The sequence below is a fragment of the Equus przewalskii genome, chromosome X, assembly GCF_037783145.1.
Source record: "Equus przewalskii isolate Varuska chromosome X, EquPr2, whole genome shotgun sequence".
Taxonomy (NCBI): Eukaryota; Metazoa; Chordata; class Mammalia; order Perissodactyla; family Equidae; genus Equus; species Equus przewalskii.
The window spans coordinates 37,509,583-37,528,112 of record NC_091863.1 but is presented as its reverse complement, the minus strand read 5'-3'; the positions used below and the strand labels follow the sequence as shown (position 1 = coordinate 37,528,112).

Sequence of the window (18,530 nt, the reverse complement as noted above, 5' to 3'; positions counted from 1 at the left end):
GAAACGGTATCCAGAAAAATAAGTCCATAATGGCCAAAAATATTGGAGGGATGAATTAGACTTGTGTAAGCTTAGATTGCAGGTCAGTATAACAGGCTGCATTTGTGGGTTATTATCATAGTGCCTATTTCTCCTTTAGTACATTATCCCCTCTGTACTAGCTGGGCTGCTGGCCAGAGAGTGATATGCTCTGATTGCTCACAGCTCCCTCCTGCCTTCCCACCCTTTTTACCTCTCTTCCGAGAGGTCCTGCGTGGCCACACCCCACTTTGGAACTGCCCCTGAGCACCAGAACATCTTTCCTTCTTCCTTCCAGATTAAAATTTTATTTAAGGACAGTCTGCTCTGGGATGGACATTTGGTATGTTTTATTCCACTTGATTCTCACCACAATCCCATGAAGTGGCAATTATTAGCCGCCCCTTTCAAGAAATAAGGAAAAGTGAATGCCAGAGAACTGATTTCCTTGAGGTTGCAACATCTAGTGAGTATCGGAGCAAAGAATTCTAGGTGTTCATGCCACTGGACTGTCCTTTCCTCACCCACCTCTCCAACTTCCCCTTCCCTCCATTCCCTAAATGGGTGCAATAAACCAGCATAATTCAAGCAGCTAGTGAGTGATGAATGCTCAATGTACTCCCCAAAAGGATGACTTTGCTTTTTGAGGGAAAGGTCTTAGAGCTGGGAAAGACTCTGCAGGACTTCCAGTGGAGTGGTATAAGGTGGGGGATATGTTTGGGGTCAGAAAGAATTTCACTCAGAACCTGAAATTGTACCATGTAGAGGAGGGTCCCAATCTGGCAATCCTTGGGTCATGTCTGGCAAATAGAAATATTTTGTTTGGCCCAGATGGTGTTTTTAAAATCTTGAATATTTTCTAACATTGAAAAACTGGCAGATTCAACATAAAAAGCCAGATTTGTAGCTTCTTTTGAAAAACTGAAGGATGTAACATCACTGTACCCATATTCATAGGTGACAACAATCGGCGGGAGCTGCCCTCTGGAGAGACCCAAGTTCTCGTGTCATCACAGGCCCTACAGATCTCCCAATCTATTTCACTTATTTCTGGCCTGCTGTAGGCATCTGAGTTTGAGGAATCTGAAGTAGATGAAGGTCTCTTCTGCCCACTGGAGGGGCACTATCCCTGAAAGTTGAGGCTGTAAAGAGACTTGGAGGCTGAGGTTCTGTTTCTTCTTTCTTCCATTTTCCTTCAAGAAAGGAGACAATGAGTACATCAGCCCCCGTATCCCAAGGCTGGGAAACTTTTGACAAAGATAAGGCCTCCATAAAATAAAAAGTGCCCCAGCCTTGTGGGCAGGGCTCTACAGTGTGATGAGGCAATGTTCTCATTAAGAGTCAGACCTTTGTCTCAATCATAATCAAGGTGGTGCAGGCCAAGGAGAGCTGGCAACCAGCTACGTTCACCACCACAATTTAGCCAAAAGACATTGAAAAGTGTCCAGGTACACAAAAATGGCAATAGGCCCATAAAACTCACAGGACATTACCTACTTTTATAAGCATCCCCCCTCCTCTAACCTGGTCCTCCCAATGCCCACTCATGGGGAAATTAATTTCTTCTGCTGATCCTTAACTAATCATGATGAATTTCCAATCAGGGGAGGCACATATGAAAAGTTATCAAAATTAATGTTACATTATCATAATAATATTTGTAATCCTTTCTAAAGTTCATTGAACTTTTACTTTATAACCAGGCACTGTCCAAAGCCATATCTCATTTAATCGGCACAACAATCTTAGAATTAGTTATCATTATTATTCCCTTTCTACAGGTGAAGAAACTGAGACCAAAGAGTTTAAGTAATTTGCCAAAGGTCACACAGCCAAAAAGTCTTGGAGTCAAAATTCAGGACCAAATGTCATGGATGGGCAAAGAAGGTCTTCATCTATACTCTATTAATTTTGGAAATCTTTAATTAAAAATCCACAGTAACTAGGTAAGATGTGAAGTTATACTAATTCTGTCTGCTTCCTTTTGGCAACCAGTGCATAATGCTTCTACCTTTCTCTATATTTTCCTTTGCAAGTGGTTGGTAATAGAACAGCTAGAGCCCTAATCATATCCTGGAAATTTCGTTGAGTACTTTTTGACTGAAGATGCTGTTCCCATTCTTTTGCTTATTACCAAGTATGCTCAATTTGTCTCAGTGCTTGATCTCAATGATCCAAGACCTCAACCCACTGCAGATACACTTCGTTTTACATGTACCACATTAGGAAGCCTTTTCAATCAGAGTTTGATATGTATCAGGAATTTAGTAGTGTGTGGGAAAAGTTGAGTGGATCTGTTGAAAACCATACAGTACCAATGATTTAACTGGAAATGACAAACTTTATGTGCATGGAAATATGGTGCTTGCATGTGTCTGGATAATGTTATGTCTTATAACAACATAAATATGGCGATTATTCTAACAGCCATCATTCTTCTGTTTTACTTGAGACTTCATGGGAGGGAGAAGCTCCATTCCCTTGTTCTCAGAAGGTTGTTATTATCCCCCCGAACTCCCCAAATGTGATGTGCTGAGTTTTTTTTAGGTGGTAGCAAAAAACAAAGGCGCAAATGTAAGTTTTTTAAAATTTGAAGTTGAGTAGGCAGCTCTAAAATGTCATAGAAATCAACTCAATTAGAAGTTTGGCTGGAAAACATCAAAATGCATTAACACTGCTTAGGCTGGCTTCCTATAGTCTGAACAAAGTAGCACAAAAAGTGTTTTCAAAGGCATTGGTTGTAGAAAAATTGCTACCCAAAGCAGAGCTGTGCAGGACGGGTTTGGGGGATGGAGAAAAATAACCTTTCTGTATATGGGCCAGAAGTTAAAAGGAAGCCAATGATAAAACCAAGACAGCACTTTTCTACCTCAAAGCATAGACTTCACCTCTGAATTATAAAGTGGGTGCCCTGAGCGGCTGGCCTATAGGTCCACCATCAGTCACTATTGAGACCTGTAAGGCATGAGAGGAGTATGAACAGTGCCAGGAGGGCCAGAGCCCAGAGTGAGTTAAGGCATGTGGAAAGCATAAAGAGCACAAAAAGGATTTATTCAGTCATGCACAAAACAAGAAGTACAAGGAAGGGAGCTGCTCACTGAATGTGAGCAGGTCACAGGGTAAAAGCAAAATGCCTCAACTTTTTTTTTTTCACAATCAAGAAGGATCTTTAACTTCCAATATACGTAATCGACGATATATTGAGGGACAAAAGCACAAGAAAATTAGAGAGATGTTGAGAGCTCTTACCCAATAAAGTCAATTTAAATTATACCTTGGGCACTGAAAGAGGAATTTTGGAGGGTGTGAGAGGCTCCTGAAGAATGGAGATGGTACTGCAGGTCAGCTTGCCTGGGAAATGCACTCTGAGTCAGAAACTTACATTAGGGCATGCCTTCAGGACCAACACTTATGGAGGAATAAGGAAACTGAAATGGACAGAAGGAGAAAGTGAAGTGGAATTCAGTTACAAAGACCTAGATTGGGCTCTGGAGTTGTGAGGGCCTTGCAGAGTTGTCTTACCTTGAGGCAAGAGATTCAGGCCCTTATAAATTCACTTTCATCAGTTGATGAATGTGGGCTTATCACCCATCCACACCCTAGGAGTGGGAGGTGGCCTTAGGAGAAGCGGCTCTCTTTAGCAGAGGGTAATTTCCGGAGAGGGACTCAGCTGTAAGTTGTCAACCATCCAAACTCCCAGCAGTTGGGGAAACTAGTTCCTCCATTTTGAAGGAGGTATCTGGCAGTGCACTACCATAGTATCCGAATTTACAATAGGAAGAGAAATTTAGATTCCAGAAACTGTATACCAGTGAACTTGATATTGCCCCTCAACCAAATTCTAGCATAATTATTAAATAGATGGTCTTGGAGCCTGTAGAAAAGGAAGTGGTGACCACTAAGAACCTAGGTGAGTCATCGGGAACAAGCAACACAGGTGTTAAATGCATGTATTTAGTAGTGTCCATCGTGGTGATAGCCCCCCTGGACTTCACTTAGCCTTTCTCAGCATTTTAAGTCAAATACATGCCTGGGTACATATAAGACATGTTTATCAAACCTACAGATGACCCAGAGTTTGAAGGATAGCCAAAACAAATAAAGACATAAAATATTTTTTAAAAATAGTCCAAAAATCAACAAAATGAAATTTAATAGGGATAGATGTAATTCACAGAGATCTGAAAAGTGCAAAAAGGAACAGATTTGACTTAACAGCAGATCATAGTGAAAGAAGACCTAGATGGATTAGTTGATTTTAATATAATTTAAATCTGCAGTGTGACGTGATTGCCAAGAAGGCTATTTAAGTAGTCTTCCCTCAGTATCCATGGGGCGTAGGGGATTAGTTCCAGGACCTCCATGGATACCAAACTCTTAGGATGCTCAAGTCCCTTAGTTGGCCCTCTATACCTGCTGATGTGGAACCTGCAGGTGCAGAGGGCTGACTGTATTGGGATTCAATAAGAAAAATATGGTGTCCAACACAATTGTAGTAAGTCTCAATTTATCAGAGGCTCTAACAGAGAGAGTGCTCTAGGAGAGATTAAATATGTGAGGTTTTTCTCTTCTTTAGAGAGAGAACTTATCAGATCATCACAATGTAGGTAGAGGCAGGAAACCTGCCTCAGAAGGTGTGGCGGCTTTGGAATCCCTGAAAGTGGCGGCTTTGGAATCCCTGAAAGTAACCTTTCTTCTCATGGTAGAATTCAGTACCTTAGAAGGGGTATCAGATAGACTTTAAGGTGGTCCGAATGATCCCCACCTCCTAGAATTCACCCCTTTCTACAATCTCTCCCCACCTCCCATGAAGGTAGGCAAGCGCTGTGACTTGCCTCTAACTGACAGAACACGGCAAAGGTGATGGGATGTAACTTCTGTGATTATATTTGGTTATATAAAATTCCATCTTGCTAACAGATGCACCCTCTTTTTCCATTGCCGACTTTGGAGAAGCAAACTGCCGTGGCTTTAGGGGGCCTAGGAGGAGGGCCACATGGCAAGGAACTGTGGGAATCCTCTAGGAGCTAAAGGTAGCCTCCAGCTGACAGCCAGCAAGAACTCAAGTCCTCACTTCTACAACCCAAAGGGAATGAATTCTGCCAACAACCTGAGTGAGCTTGGAAGCAAATCCATCCCCAGTTGAGCCTCTGGATAAGAACTGAGCTCTGGCCAGCACTTGGATTTCAGCCTGCCAGAGGACTCAGCTAAGCCATGCTCAGACTGTCCAGTTATCTGTTGCCGTATAACAAATTACTCTAAATCTTAGTGTCACAAAACAACAATTGTATTAATTTCACAAATTTTAGGGTCAGGAATTCAGACAGGGCTTGGTGGGGATGACTCATCTATGCTCTCCAATAACTAAGGTCTTAGCTATTGAATAGCTGGAGAAGGTTATTGCGGCTCTTCTGGGGCCATAAGTCTGTGAACATGGCTCTAGCTATTGGTTGGGTTCCTTGATTCTTCTCTTTATTTGCTGGAGCTGGAATGTCTAAGATAACTTCATCACTTAATGCCTGGTGCCTGTGCTTGGATAGCTGGAACAGCTAGATTTGTCTATGTTTCTCTCTCTCTCTACATGCAGCTTCTCCCTATGGCTAGCTTAAACTTCCTCACATCATAGTGATCACAGGCTAGTCAGACATTTTACGCAATAGTTGGCCTGAGCCAGAGTGAGTGTTCCAAGATACCAAGGTGGAAGAAGCAAGGCTTCTTATGACCTAGTCTTGGAAGTCAGCCAGTGTACTTTCCACCATATTCTATCAGCTAAAAATGAGTCACAGAAGCAGCCCAGATTCCAGGAGGCAAAGGAATAGATTACACCTCTTTATGGAAGAATGGCTAATGCATATAGAGAAGGAAGGAATTGATAGTGGCTATTGTGGAAACAAGCTACCACATTCCCTTTTCATAGATGAGAAAAATGAGACTCAGAGAAGTTAAACTGTCTAGGATTATACAGTAAGTAAGAAAGTAAGTAAGGGATATGGAACACCAACCCAGGTAATCTGACTTTAAGTTCAGAACTCCTTCCACTTTATGTTGTAGTCTTTACGAAATCTGTCAATCAATGCGTCCCCATATTTGTTCCTCAGAAGCTCTGCTCCCCCAAAATCCATGGTTTAAAGTAGTTTGGGAAATACTGCATAACATATTTCTTTTGGGAGAATCAAGGTGCACATTAATATATAAAAGGCACTGAGATATATAATATATATATCTCATGCACATAATATATAAAGAGCACTGTTTAACTTTCACAAACTTGTTTGACTAAGGAACCTCTTTTTTAATATAAGACCCATTAACATCACTCCATGGAATATGCTTTCACAGATGTTGTATGCAACTCTTTTGGATTTTAATTTTTAAAAGTATATTTTTAAAACTAACTAAGCTAAAGTGGCATAAATGCCACTTAAATGCTTAAGCTAAAAAAATGCAAAGAAATTAAAGAGATGAGCATCCAACTTAAGAGACGGTTTATAAAACCAATAGTGCATTCTTTGAAAAGGCTAATATGTCTACTAACTTCTGGCAAGATTGATCAAGAAAAAAGAAGTAAAGACACAAAAATATTAAGGATAATAAAGGATATTGAAAAGATAATATATGCTTATAAAGAACTTTGTCCATACATTTAAAAATTTAGGCAAATATCCAAATTCCTTGGAAAATATAATTGCTTAAATTGACTCAAGGAGAAATAAAATGCCTAAATTAGTAGTCAAAAAACTCCTCTCACAAAGAAGACCCAAGCACAACACAGTTTTACAGGTTATTTCTATAAACATACAAAGAACAAATACACTTATATAACCAATTCCAGATGGAAATTCCCCCACTCTTTCTATGAGACCACTATAAGCTTGATATCAAAACTTGACTCTGACAGCATGAGAAAGGAGAATTATACAGCTATCTCATTGATTAATATAGATGCAAAATCCTAAATAAAGCATTATCAAATAGAATACTATAATATGTAATAAAGATAATACATCATGACCAGATTGGCTTTATTCCAGTAATGCAAGTTTAGATTAAATAGAAAATCTAATAAAATTTTCACATTAACAGATTAAATAAAAAGGTTTATAATCATCTGAATATATGCAAAAATTGTTTAATGAAGTTTAAAAACCATTCCTGATTTAAAAATTATTGAACTAAGAACATAAAGGAACTCCATTAGTCCAATAAAGGGCATCTAAAAAATTTAGAGCAAAATTCATACTTAATTTAAGAATGTTGAAAGGGTATCCTTAAAGAGCAGGAACAAGACAATGGCCTCTGTTATCAGCACTTCTATATTTAGAATTGTCATAACCAGCACAGTAAGGAAATAAATTAAAGATATAAGGACTCAAAAAGAAGAAATAGAAAACTATTATTTCTCAAGGTGAAATTATTGTCGCTATAGAAAACCTAATTTATAAAAAATTTGGCAAGATGCCAGAAAGAAAAACTAGTATTCAAGTACAAATTGCCTTCTACAATAATTTGTTAATGGATATACAATATTAAAAGACGTAAGTTGAGACATCAAAAACATAAAAGGGGGGTAGTAAAAGGATAGAGTTTTTGTATGTAATCCAAATTGTTATCAGTTTAAAATAAACATATCTATAAGATGTTTTATGTAAGTCTCATGGGAACCAAAAAGAAAAAAACCCTATAGTAGATACACAAAGGATAAAGAGAAGGAAATGAAAGCATATTGCTACAGAAGATCATCAATTCACAAAGGAAGAGAGGAAGACATGAAGAGAGGAAGAAAAAAACAAGGGAACTACAAAACAGCCAGAAAATAATTAATAAGATGGCATTAGTAAGTTCTCATGTATGAATGATTACTTTAAATGTAAATGGATTAAATGCTGCAAACAAAAGACATAGAGTGGCTGAATGGATAAAAAATAAAACTCAACTATATACTGCCTACAAGAGACTCACTTCAGCTTTAAGGAAACACAGGCTGAAATTAAAGGGATGGAAAAAGATATTCCATACAAACAGAAGCCAAAAGAAAGCAGGGATAGCTGCACTTATATTAGAAAAAATAGACTTTGTCAAAAAGTGTAACAAGAGACAAAGGAAGTCATTACATAATGATAAAGTGGTCAATTCATCAAAAGAATATAACAGTTGTAAATATATATGCATCCAACATTGAAGCACCTAAATATATTAAACAAATATTAACATATCTGAAGGGAGAAAGAGATAGTAATGCAATAATAGCAATCATAGTAGGAAACTTCAATACCTCACTTTCAACAATGGATGGATCATCCAGAGAGAAAATCAATACAAAAACATTGGACTTGAACTATACTTTAGACCAAAAGGACCTAACAGGTATATACAGAACATTCTATCCAATAGCAGCAGAATATACATTCTTCTCAAGTGCACACAGAACATTCTCCAGGATAGATCATATGTTAGGTCACAAAACAAGTCTTAGCAAATTTAAGAAGACTGAAATCAGACCAAGTATCTTTTTTGACCACAATGGTATGAAACTAGAAATCAATAACAGGAGGAAAACTGGACAATTCGCAAAGATGTAGAAATTAAACAGCACACTCTTGAACAGGCAATGGATCAAAGAAGAAAGCAAAAGGGAAATAAAAAAATATCTTAAACAAATGAACATGGAAACAGAACATACCAAAACTTATGTAATGTAGCAAAAGCAGTTCTAAGAGGGAAGTTTGTAGTGATAAACACCTACATTAAGAAAAAAGAAAGATCTCAAATAAATGACCTGACTTTACACCTCAAGGAACTAGAAAAAGAAGAACAAACTAAGCCCAAAGTTAGCAGAAGGAAGGAAATACCAAAGATCAGAGCAGAAATAAATGAAGTAGAGACCAGAAAAACTGTGAAAAAGATTAACAAAACTAAGAGCTCTTTTTTTAAAGAGATAAAATTGACAAACCTATTGCTAGACTAAGAAAAAAAGAGAGAGGACTCAAATATATATAATCATAAATGAAAGAAGAGACGTTACAACTGGAATGAATTTGTGTGTCTATAATTAACCAAATCAAGTGTTTTCGGGTAATTAATTTGTTGTTATAAATTTGTGTTAGATTAAGAATCATTTTAGAAATGGAGGCAGAAGCAATGTAGCAAGGAGTCAGCACCTTTCAAGACAGTTAGGCTCACTGGCTGGGCTGAGGACCAAGCAAAGGATAATCGTCACTGTGAAAAGAAACTTAACCTCTCGATTCTTAGCAATCCCCTAGGCCATCCCCTGAAACCCCTACCCAAACCTAGTCCTAATCCCCACGTCTCTTGCCACCAAACTTCAGGCAAACCCATACCAGAACTTATAACTACAAATTCCGTTTGAAGACAGCTCATTCTGATGAACCTGCAACTTTTACACATGGGAATTCTTGCCACTGACCACTCTCTTGATCAATAAAACCACTTTTATCTCCGCTAGCAGGCCAAGCTTTCTTAAAGTTTCTACCTTGTAGATTTCCTCATTCAGGCACATCTTTTAATTCCAACACTGTCACATTTTAGCTAATTCTTGAAACTTTCTTCCTGACATCATGTACCCTTGGTTTCCCTCTTACTTCTACGTAGGCGGTGCATCCTCCTCTATACGCCCACTAATAGAGTTTCTCAAGACTCAGTTTGCCTGAGGCCCTTTTTACTTCTCTCTCTATAACTCTTCCTATGAGGCAAATTTATCCACACTCACAACTAATTATTAAAAATGGTATAACCTCATTCCAAACCTCTCCTCTGAGATTCAGACCAGCGTATCCAACATTCTACTTAACATCTTCCTTTTCAAGTTTCAAAAACACCTCAAAATCAACAGGTCCCGGTCTGACCTTATGCTTTCTCTCCAATGTCTGACTGCCTTTTAGTGTTCCTTACTTTAGTCAGTAGCTCTACTAAATTGGACATGATAGAAACTTTGGCACCTCCATCTCTCTTACTCTTCGTAACCAATTCATCAACAAGCTCTGTTGATTTTCCCTCCTATACCCAACCACTTCTATCCATCTCCTCTAATACCACCATGTTCCAAACTACGTTCATTTCACACCTGGACTATTAGAATAGTCTCCTGAAAGGTCTCCTTGAACCCAGTCTGTCTGCCTCCTGTACATTCACCACGATCCATACAGAGTAATCACAAAATGAGAATCTGGGTATGTAGTGTCTCTTCAAATAACTTTCATTGGCTACCCATTGTTCTGAGCATAAGGATATACAAATGAAAATGACATGGCTTTTAAGGGTGATCTGACACTCTTAATAGCTATGCTTCCAGCCACTCTCCCCTTCACGTCTTGTGGTTTAGCCGCACTAACTTTATTTCTGTGCCCAGAATGTGCCATAATATCTTTGACATGGGGCCTTCCCACAGCCCTGCCTGAAACATTGTCTAAAACATCGTTTTCTTCTTCTGCATACTTCAGAGCTCAGATCAAGCCTCCCTTTCTGAGGGAAGCCAGGTAGAAATACTTTTCTACCCCCACATCAGAGTATAGGCCAAAAGAGGGCTCTAGGTCAGAAAGGGAAGGCATTTGTAGGACCTTGTTTTATCATTCTTCTCTACGTCTGTTTTATATGCTGGCAACTCCATAGCTCTAGTTTCCAAAACTTCCTGCATCTCCTCATGTCTCCACAGATCATAGCCACACACTTGAGAAACACAGGTCTGTGGTTCTGCATCATGACCAAACTCTGGTTGACAACTGACTCAACTTTGAGATATAAAGGAAAACATCTATCCCTTCATTGTCCCCATTGACCCTGGGATCAAGGAGTTGTTATTCTTATAGACACTAAGGAGTAGAAAACAAGTTTCCTTTTACAGCCCTTGTGGACACAAGACCTCCAACAATTCAAGATTGATTCTAAATTTAGAATTGCTAAAGTTGGAGTGTTTGCCTAGTCTGACAAATACACTATTCTCTTGAGTCTAATATTTAGAGTCTACATATTTTTTCCCATTCAAAAAATGATACGGACTATGACTGCTGTTCAGCTTGGGAATTCTAATAGTAACTTCTAAAAGCTCCCAAATCATTCTGACTTTGACCCTTTTCACTCAAAGGCATGACCAATGTATTTTACTTTAGCAAAACTTACTTACCATTTTCTCCATGCTATTCTGTCTTACATGTCTTCTGGTTTCCCCTCAGAATTTAGTATTGAAACTGCCATTTATGGGAACACATTTTGCTAATTGTGCCCCAGTTTGGATGAGTCACATGAGCCACATTGCTAAGTTGTGACTACACTTCGGCTGATGCTGAACTGCCCAAAACAGGAAAATAAAATTGTAACAATATACTCCAGAAATGAGAGAATGGGTCAATCTCCTTAGATTTGATTAGATGTGAGCTTTCAATCAGGGGTTTTTCTCCCTTTTTTCCAGCTTTATTGAGATATAATTGACATATAACTGTGTAAATTTAAGGTGTACAATGTAGTAATTTTATATATGTATATATTGCAAAATAATTACCACAATAAGGTTGGTTAACATATCCATCACTTCACATAGTTACATTTTGTGTGTGTGTGGTGAGAACTTTAAAAATCTACTCTATTAGCAACTTTCAAATATGCAATACAGTATTGTTAATTATAGTCATCATGCTGTCCATTACATCTCCAGAACTTAATCACCTTATAAGTAGTCATTGGTAACATTTGACTGCCTTCACCCATTTCCACCATCCCCCACTCTTCGTCCTTGGCAACCACCAATCTGTTCTCTGTTTCTATGAGTTTGACTTTTTTTAGATTCCACATATAAGTGAGATCATACAGTATTTGTCTTTCCCTGTCTGACTTATTTCACTTAGTATAATGCCCTCAAGCTTCATCCATTTTGTTGCCAGTGGCAGAATTTCCTTCGTTTTTATAGCTGTATTATATTCCGCTATATATATAATACGTATTTTCACATATTCTTTAGCCATTCATCGACTGATGGACACTTAGATTGTTTCCATGTTTTGGCTATTGTACCTAATGCTGCAATGAACATGGGAGTGTAGATATCCCTTTGAGATAGTCGTTTCATTTCCTTTGGATATATACTCAGAAGTGAAATTACTGGATCATATGTTATTTCTATTTTAATTTTTAGAGCAACTTCCATGCTGTTTTCCATATTAGCTGTACCAGTTCACAATTTACAATTTACTGCCACCAGCAGTGCACAGGGGTTCCCTTTTCTTCACATCCTTGCAAGCACTTGTTATCTCTTGTCTTTTTGATAATAGCCATTCAAACAGGTGTGATTTTGATTTGTATTTCCTTAATGATTAGTGATGTTGTGCACCTTTTCATGTACTTGTTAGCCATTTGAATATCTTCTTTGGAAAAATGTCTCTTCAGGTCCTTTGCCCATTTTGTAAATTGGATTTTTTCTTTTTTCTTTTTGGCTATTGAGTTGTATGAGTTCCTTATGTATTTTGGATATTAGCTCTTTATTAGATATGTGGTTTGCAAATATTTGATCCCATTCCGTAGGTTGCCCTTTCATTTTGTTGATTCTTTTGTTGTGCAGAAGATTTTAGTTTGATGTAGTCCCACTTGTTTATTTTTGCTTATGTTGCATGTGCTTTAGGTGTTATAAAATCATTGCCAAGACCAATGTCAAGGAGCTTTTCCCCTGTGTTTTCTTCTAGGAATTTTATGGTTTTGGGTATTATCTTTAAATTCTTTAACTCATTTTGAGTTAATTTTTGTGAGTAGTGAAAGCTAGGGGTCTGGTTTCATTCATTTTCATGTGGCTCTCCAGTTTCCCCAAACCATTTGTTGAAGAGACTACCTTTTCTCCATTGAGTATTGTTGGCTCCCTTGTCCAATGTTGGTCGACCTTATATGCATAAGTTTCTTTCTTGGTTCACTATTCTGTTCCATTGGTCTATGTGTCTGTTTTTACACCAGTACCATGCTGTTTTGATTACTATAGCTTTGCAATATAGTCTGAAATCAGAAAGTGTGATGCCTCCAGCTTTGCTCTTCTTTCTCAGCATTGCTTTAGATATTCAGGGTCTGTTCTTATTCCATATAAATTTTAGGATTGTTTTTCTATTTCTGTAGAAAATGCCACTGGAATTTTGATAGGGATTGCATGGAATCTGTAGATTACTTTGCATAGTATGGACAGTTTGACAATATTAATTCTTCTGATCCATGAACATGAGATATCTTTCCATTTATTTGTGTCATCTTCAATTTCTTTCATCAATGTCTTATAGTTTTCAGTGGACAGATCTTTTACCTCCTTGGTTAAATTTATTCCTAAGTATTTTATTCTTTTGGTGCTACTGTAAACGGGAATGTTTTCATTATTTCTTTTTCAGACAATTAGTTGTTAGTGTGTAGAAACACACCTGATATTTGTATATTGATTTTATATTCTACAACTTTACTGAATTTGTTTATCACTTCTAACAGTTGTTTGGTGGAGTCTTCAGGATTTCTATATATAAGATCATGTTATCTGCAAACACAGTCAATTTTACTTCTTCCTTTCCAATTGGGATACCTTTTAACTTTTTTTTTTCTTGCCTGATTGTACTGGCTAGAACTTCCAATGCTATGTTGAATAAGAGTGGTGAGAATGAGTACCCTTGTCTTGTTTCTTTTCCTAGAGGAAAATCTTTGAACCTTTCACTGTTGAGTATGATGTTACCTGTGGGCTTGTCATATATGACCTTTATTATGTTGAGGTATGTCCTTCTACATCAAATTTGTTGAGAGTTTTTATCATGAATGGATGTTGAATTTTGTCAAATAGTTTTTCTGCATCTATTGAGATGATCATGTGATTTTTATCTTTCATTCTGTTAATGTGATGTATTACATTTATTCATTTGCATATGTGAACCATCCTTGCATCCCAGGGGTAAATCCCACTTGATTGTAGTGTATGATCTTTTTAATGTGGTGTTGAGTTTGGTTTGCTAGCATTTTGTTAAGAATTTTTGCACTTATATTCATGAGAAATATTGCCTGTAGTTTTCTTTTCTTGAAGTGTCCTTATCTGACTTTGGTATCACTGTAATGCTGGCCTTGTAAAACGAGTTTGGGAGTGTTTCCTCCTCTTCAGTTTTTTGGAAGAGTTTGAGAAAGATTGGCATTATTCTTCATGTTTGGTAGAATTCACCAGTGAAGCCATCTGATGTGAGCTTTCCTTTGTTGGGAAGTTTTCTTTACTGATGCAAACTCCTTACTCATTATTTGTCTGTTTCTATTTCTTCATAATTCAATCTTGGTAGGTTGTATGTTTCTAGGAATTTATCCATTTATTCTAAGTTATCCAAATTGTTGCTGTATAATTGTTCATTGTAGTCTCTTATGATCCTTAGGATTTCTGTGGTACCAGTTTTAATGTCTCCTCTTTCACTTATTATTTTATTTACACAAGTCTCTCTCTTTTTGGTTAGTCTAGCTAAAGGTTTGTCAATTTTTAGTTTTCTTTTCAAAGAACAAAATCTTGGTTTTGTTAATCTTTTCTGCTGTCTTCCTATTTTCTATTTCATTTATTTCTGATTTAATCTTTATTATATACTTTCTTCTGCTAACTTTGGCCTTAATTTTTCTTCTTTTTCTAGTTTCTTGAGATGTAAAGTCAGGTTGTTTATTTGAGATCTTTCTTTGTTCTTTTGTGTGTGTTTATTTCTACAAACTTCCCTCTTATAGCTGCTTTTGCTGCTTCCATAAGTTTTGATATGTTGTGTTTTCATTTTGTTTGTCTCAAGATATTTTTTTATTTCCTTTTTGGTTTCTTCTTTGATCCATTTGTTGTTCAGGAGTGTTTTGTTTAATTTCCATGTATTTGTAAATTTTCCAGCTTTCCTCTTGTTATTGATTTCTAGTTTCATATCTAGTGTTCAGAAATGATACTTGATATGATTTCAGTCTCCTTGAATTTGTTGAGACTTGTAGCCTAACATATGATCTATCCTAGGAAATATTCCATGTGTGCCCAAGAAGAATGTATATTCTGCTGCTGTTGTTTGGAATGTTCTGTATATGGCTATTAGGTCCATTTTGTCTATGGTGCTGTTTAAATCCACTGTTTCCTCATTGATTTTCTCTCTGGACGATCTATCCATTGTTGAGAGTAGAATATTAAAGCCTACAACTATTGTTATATTGCTGTTTATTTCTCCTTTTAGTTCTGTTAGTATTTACTTTATATATTTGGGTGCTCCAATGTTGGGTGCATAAATATTTACAATTGTTATATCTTCTTGATGGATTGACCACTTTATCATTATATAATGATCTACTTTGTCTCTTTTGACCACTTTTTTTTTAAGGATTTTATTTTTTTCCTTTTTCTCCCCAAAACCCCCTGGTACATAGTTCTATATTCTTTGTTGTGGGTCCTTCTAGTTGTGGCATGTGGGATGCCACGTCAGCTTGGCCTGATGAGCAGTGCCATGTCTGCGCCCAGGATTTGAAACAACAAAACACTGGGCTGCCTGCAATGGAGCACGTGAACCTAACCACTTGGCCACAGGGCCAGCCCCACTTTTGATCACTTTTAATTTAAAGTTTATTTTGTCTAATATGAGTGTAGCTATCCCTGGTTTCTTTTGGTTACCATTTTCTTGAAATATCTTTTTCCATCCCTTCACTCTCAGTCTCTGTATGTCCTTAAAGCTAAAATGAGTTTCTTGAAGGCAACATATCATTGGATCTTGATTTTTTATCCATTTAATCATTCTATGTCTTTCAAATGTAGAATTTAATACATTTACATTTAAAGTAATTATTGATGAGTAAGGACTTACTATTGACATTTTAAAATTACTTTCTGACTGTTTTGTAGATCCTTTGTTCCTTGCTTCCCCCCTTGCTGTTTTCCTTTGCAGTTTGAGGACTTTTTGTAGTGGTATACTTTGACTCCTTTATAATAATCTTTTGTATATCTACTATAAGTTTTTTCCTTGTGGTTCCCATGAGGCTTACATATAATATATACATATCTGGATGATCAATCCATTGTTGGGGGTGGGATATTAAAGTCTCCATCCATTAACCTATTTTAAGCTAAAAACAACTTTGATAGCATACAGAAACTTCATACGTTTACTTCTCCCCTTCTTCCATTTTAGGTTATTGATGATTGTATCTTTTTAATGTTACATATCCAATAACAAATTACTGTAATTATGGTTATTTTTCATACATTTATCTTTTAACTTTTAATCTAGACTTGTAAGTGAATTATGCACCACCATTACAATATAAGAGAATCTGACTTTGACCATATATTTATAATTACCAATGATTTTTACACATTCCTATGTTTTTGCAATGCTAATTAGCATCCTTTTATTTTTGCTTGAAGAATACCCTTTAACAGTTCTTGTAAGGCAGGTCTAGTGGTGGTGAACTCCCTCAGCTTTTGTTTGTTCAGGAAAATATCTCTCCTTCATTAGTGAAGAACAGCTCTGACAATTATAGTATTCTTAATTGACAGTTTTTTCTTTCAATATTTTGAATATATAATTCCACTCTCTCCTGGCCTGCAGTTTCAGTTGAGAAATCTGCCCAATAGTCTTATGGAGGTTCCCTTGTATGTGATGAGTTGCTTTTCTCTATTGCTTTCAAAATTCTCACTTTGTCTTTGACTTTTGACAATTTAATTATAATGTGTCTCAGTGCAGCCCTTTTTGTGTTCAACCTATTTGGGGTCTTCCGGGCCTCATGAATCTGATTGTACATTTCTCTCACCACGTTTGGAAAGTTTTCAGCTGTTATTTCTTTAAATAGATTTTCTGTCCCTTTCTCTTTCTCTTCTTCTGAGATTCCCATAATATGTTCACTTGTTATGGTATTCCATAAGTCTTATAGGACTTCTTAACTCTGTTTTATTCCTTTTTCTTTTTGCTCCTCTGACTGGATAATCTCATATCTTCTAGTTCACAAATCTTTCTTCTGCTTGGTCAAGTCTGATGCTGAAGCTCTCTATTGAATTCTTCAATTAAGTCATTGTATTCCTCTGTTCTTGGATTTCTGTTTGATTTTTTATGGTTTCTATTTTTTTGTTGAACTTCTCATTTTGTTCATGAATTATATTTTGAATTTTGTTTAGTTGTCTCTCTGTGTATAATTGTAGTTCACTGAACTTCTTTGAGAAGGTTATTCTGAATTCTTTGTCAGATAGTTCATAGATATCCATTTCTTTAGGGTCAGTTATTGGAGCTTTATTAATTTATCTTGCTGATGTCATGTTTACCTGATTTTTCATGATCCTTGATTCCTTGCATTGGTGTCTATACATTTGAATAAGTGGTCTCCTCTTCCAGACTTTACAGATTCACTTTGGCAGGGACAATCCTTCACCAGTCAGCTCAGCTTGGAGTTTTGGACAGGTCAGTTGGTAGCATCCTTGGGAAGATGGGGCTTGCTTTTGAGGTCTCTATTTGGACAAGGCCACTGCCTGTGTTCTGAGGTCATAGGGAATGCTGCTGGTTGGACTCTGCAGTTGGGTGGCCCTGCTGCCTTGGCTCCACATTCCAGCAGGGCCACTGGGCTCTGCTCATTGGGCAGGTTGGCTGGCTGTGCTCCATGGTTAGGTAAGGCCACTAGCTGTGCTCCTCATCAGGTGAGGTCGCTGGCTGTGTTCTCTGGCAGGATGGTTCCTCTGGCTGGACTCCTCAATTGGGCAGGGCTACAAGCTTGATTTTTCAATTGTTCCCTGTGAGGTGGAGTCTCAGGCTGTGATCTCTGACCGTATAGTGCTGCTAGCCACACTCTGTATTTAGGTAGGGCTGTGGGCAGGGCTTTGCAGTCAGACAGGGACTTAAGCTGTGCTCTATGATTAAGTGGGGATTCAGGTTGTGTCCTGAACTTGGACTGGGCCATAGGCCAGGCTTTGTGATCCAATAAGTCACTGGCTGTGCTCTGCTGTTGGTCAAGATCACTGACGGGGCTCTTTGGTTGAGAGGGGCCTCCATTTGTATCCTGCAGTTCGGTGGAGCTGGAGATTTTCCTCCACAGTTGGTAAGGGTCACTATCCAGGCTCTCTCATTGGTAGAAGCTGCAGGCTATGCTCCATGATTGGATTGGATCACTGGCTAGGCTCCTTGCCTGGGTGAGGCTGTAGGCTGCATTCAGCAATCAGTCAAGGCCATAGGATGGTCTCTGCTGTGGGGTGGGGCTGTAGGCCAGGCTCTGCAGCTGAGTGGTACTGTAGGCTGGGTTCCAAGGCTGTTCAGAATCACTATTAAGGCATCTTGGTTATGCAGGGCCAGAGGCTATACTTTACTGTTGGGCAGGACTGCTGGCTTCATTCCCTGTCCAAGCATGGCTTCAGGATGGGCTCTGCAGCTTTCCAGATTCTCTGGTCAGGCTTCCTGGTCTGGTGAGACTGGAGGCTATACTCAACAGTTGGTCAGGGCTTCAAATTTTCTTCCTTGCTTGTGTGGGTCTATAGAGTGAGCTCCATGGCCAGTACCACTCATTAGCTGGGGATCAAAATCAGGAAG

General features: G+C 37.8%; 1 long non-coding RNA gene across 6 annotated transcripts in view; it reads left to right on the top strand.

The window, feature by feature from the left end:
• Positions 1–280: 280 nt before the first annotated feature.
• Positions 281–18,530, top strand: part of LOC139081176 (uncharacterized) — a 119,851-nt gene continuing 101,601 nt past the window's right edge. For all 6 annotated transcript variants that reach the window (XR_011536285.1, XR_011536284.1, XR_011536283.1 and 3 more), the window contains exons 1-2: positions 281–484; positions 1,800–1,964. This is a non-coding gene — a long non-coding RNA (uncharacterized lncRNA). The remainder of the gene's footprint in view (positions 485–1,799; positions 1,965–18,530) is intronic.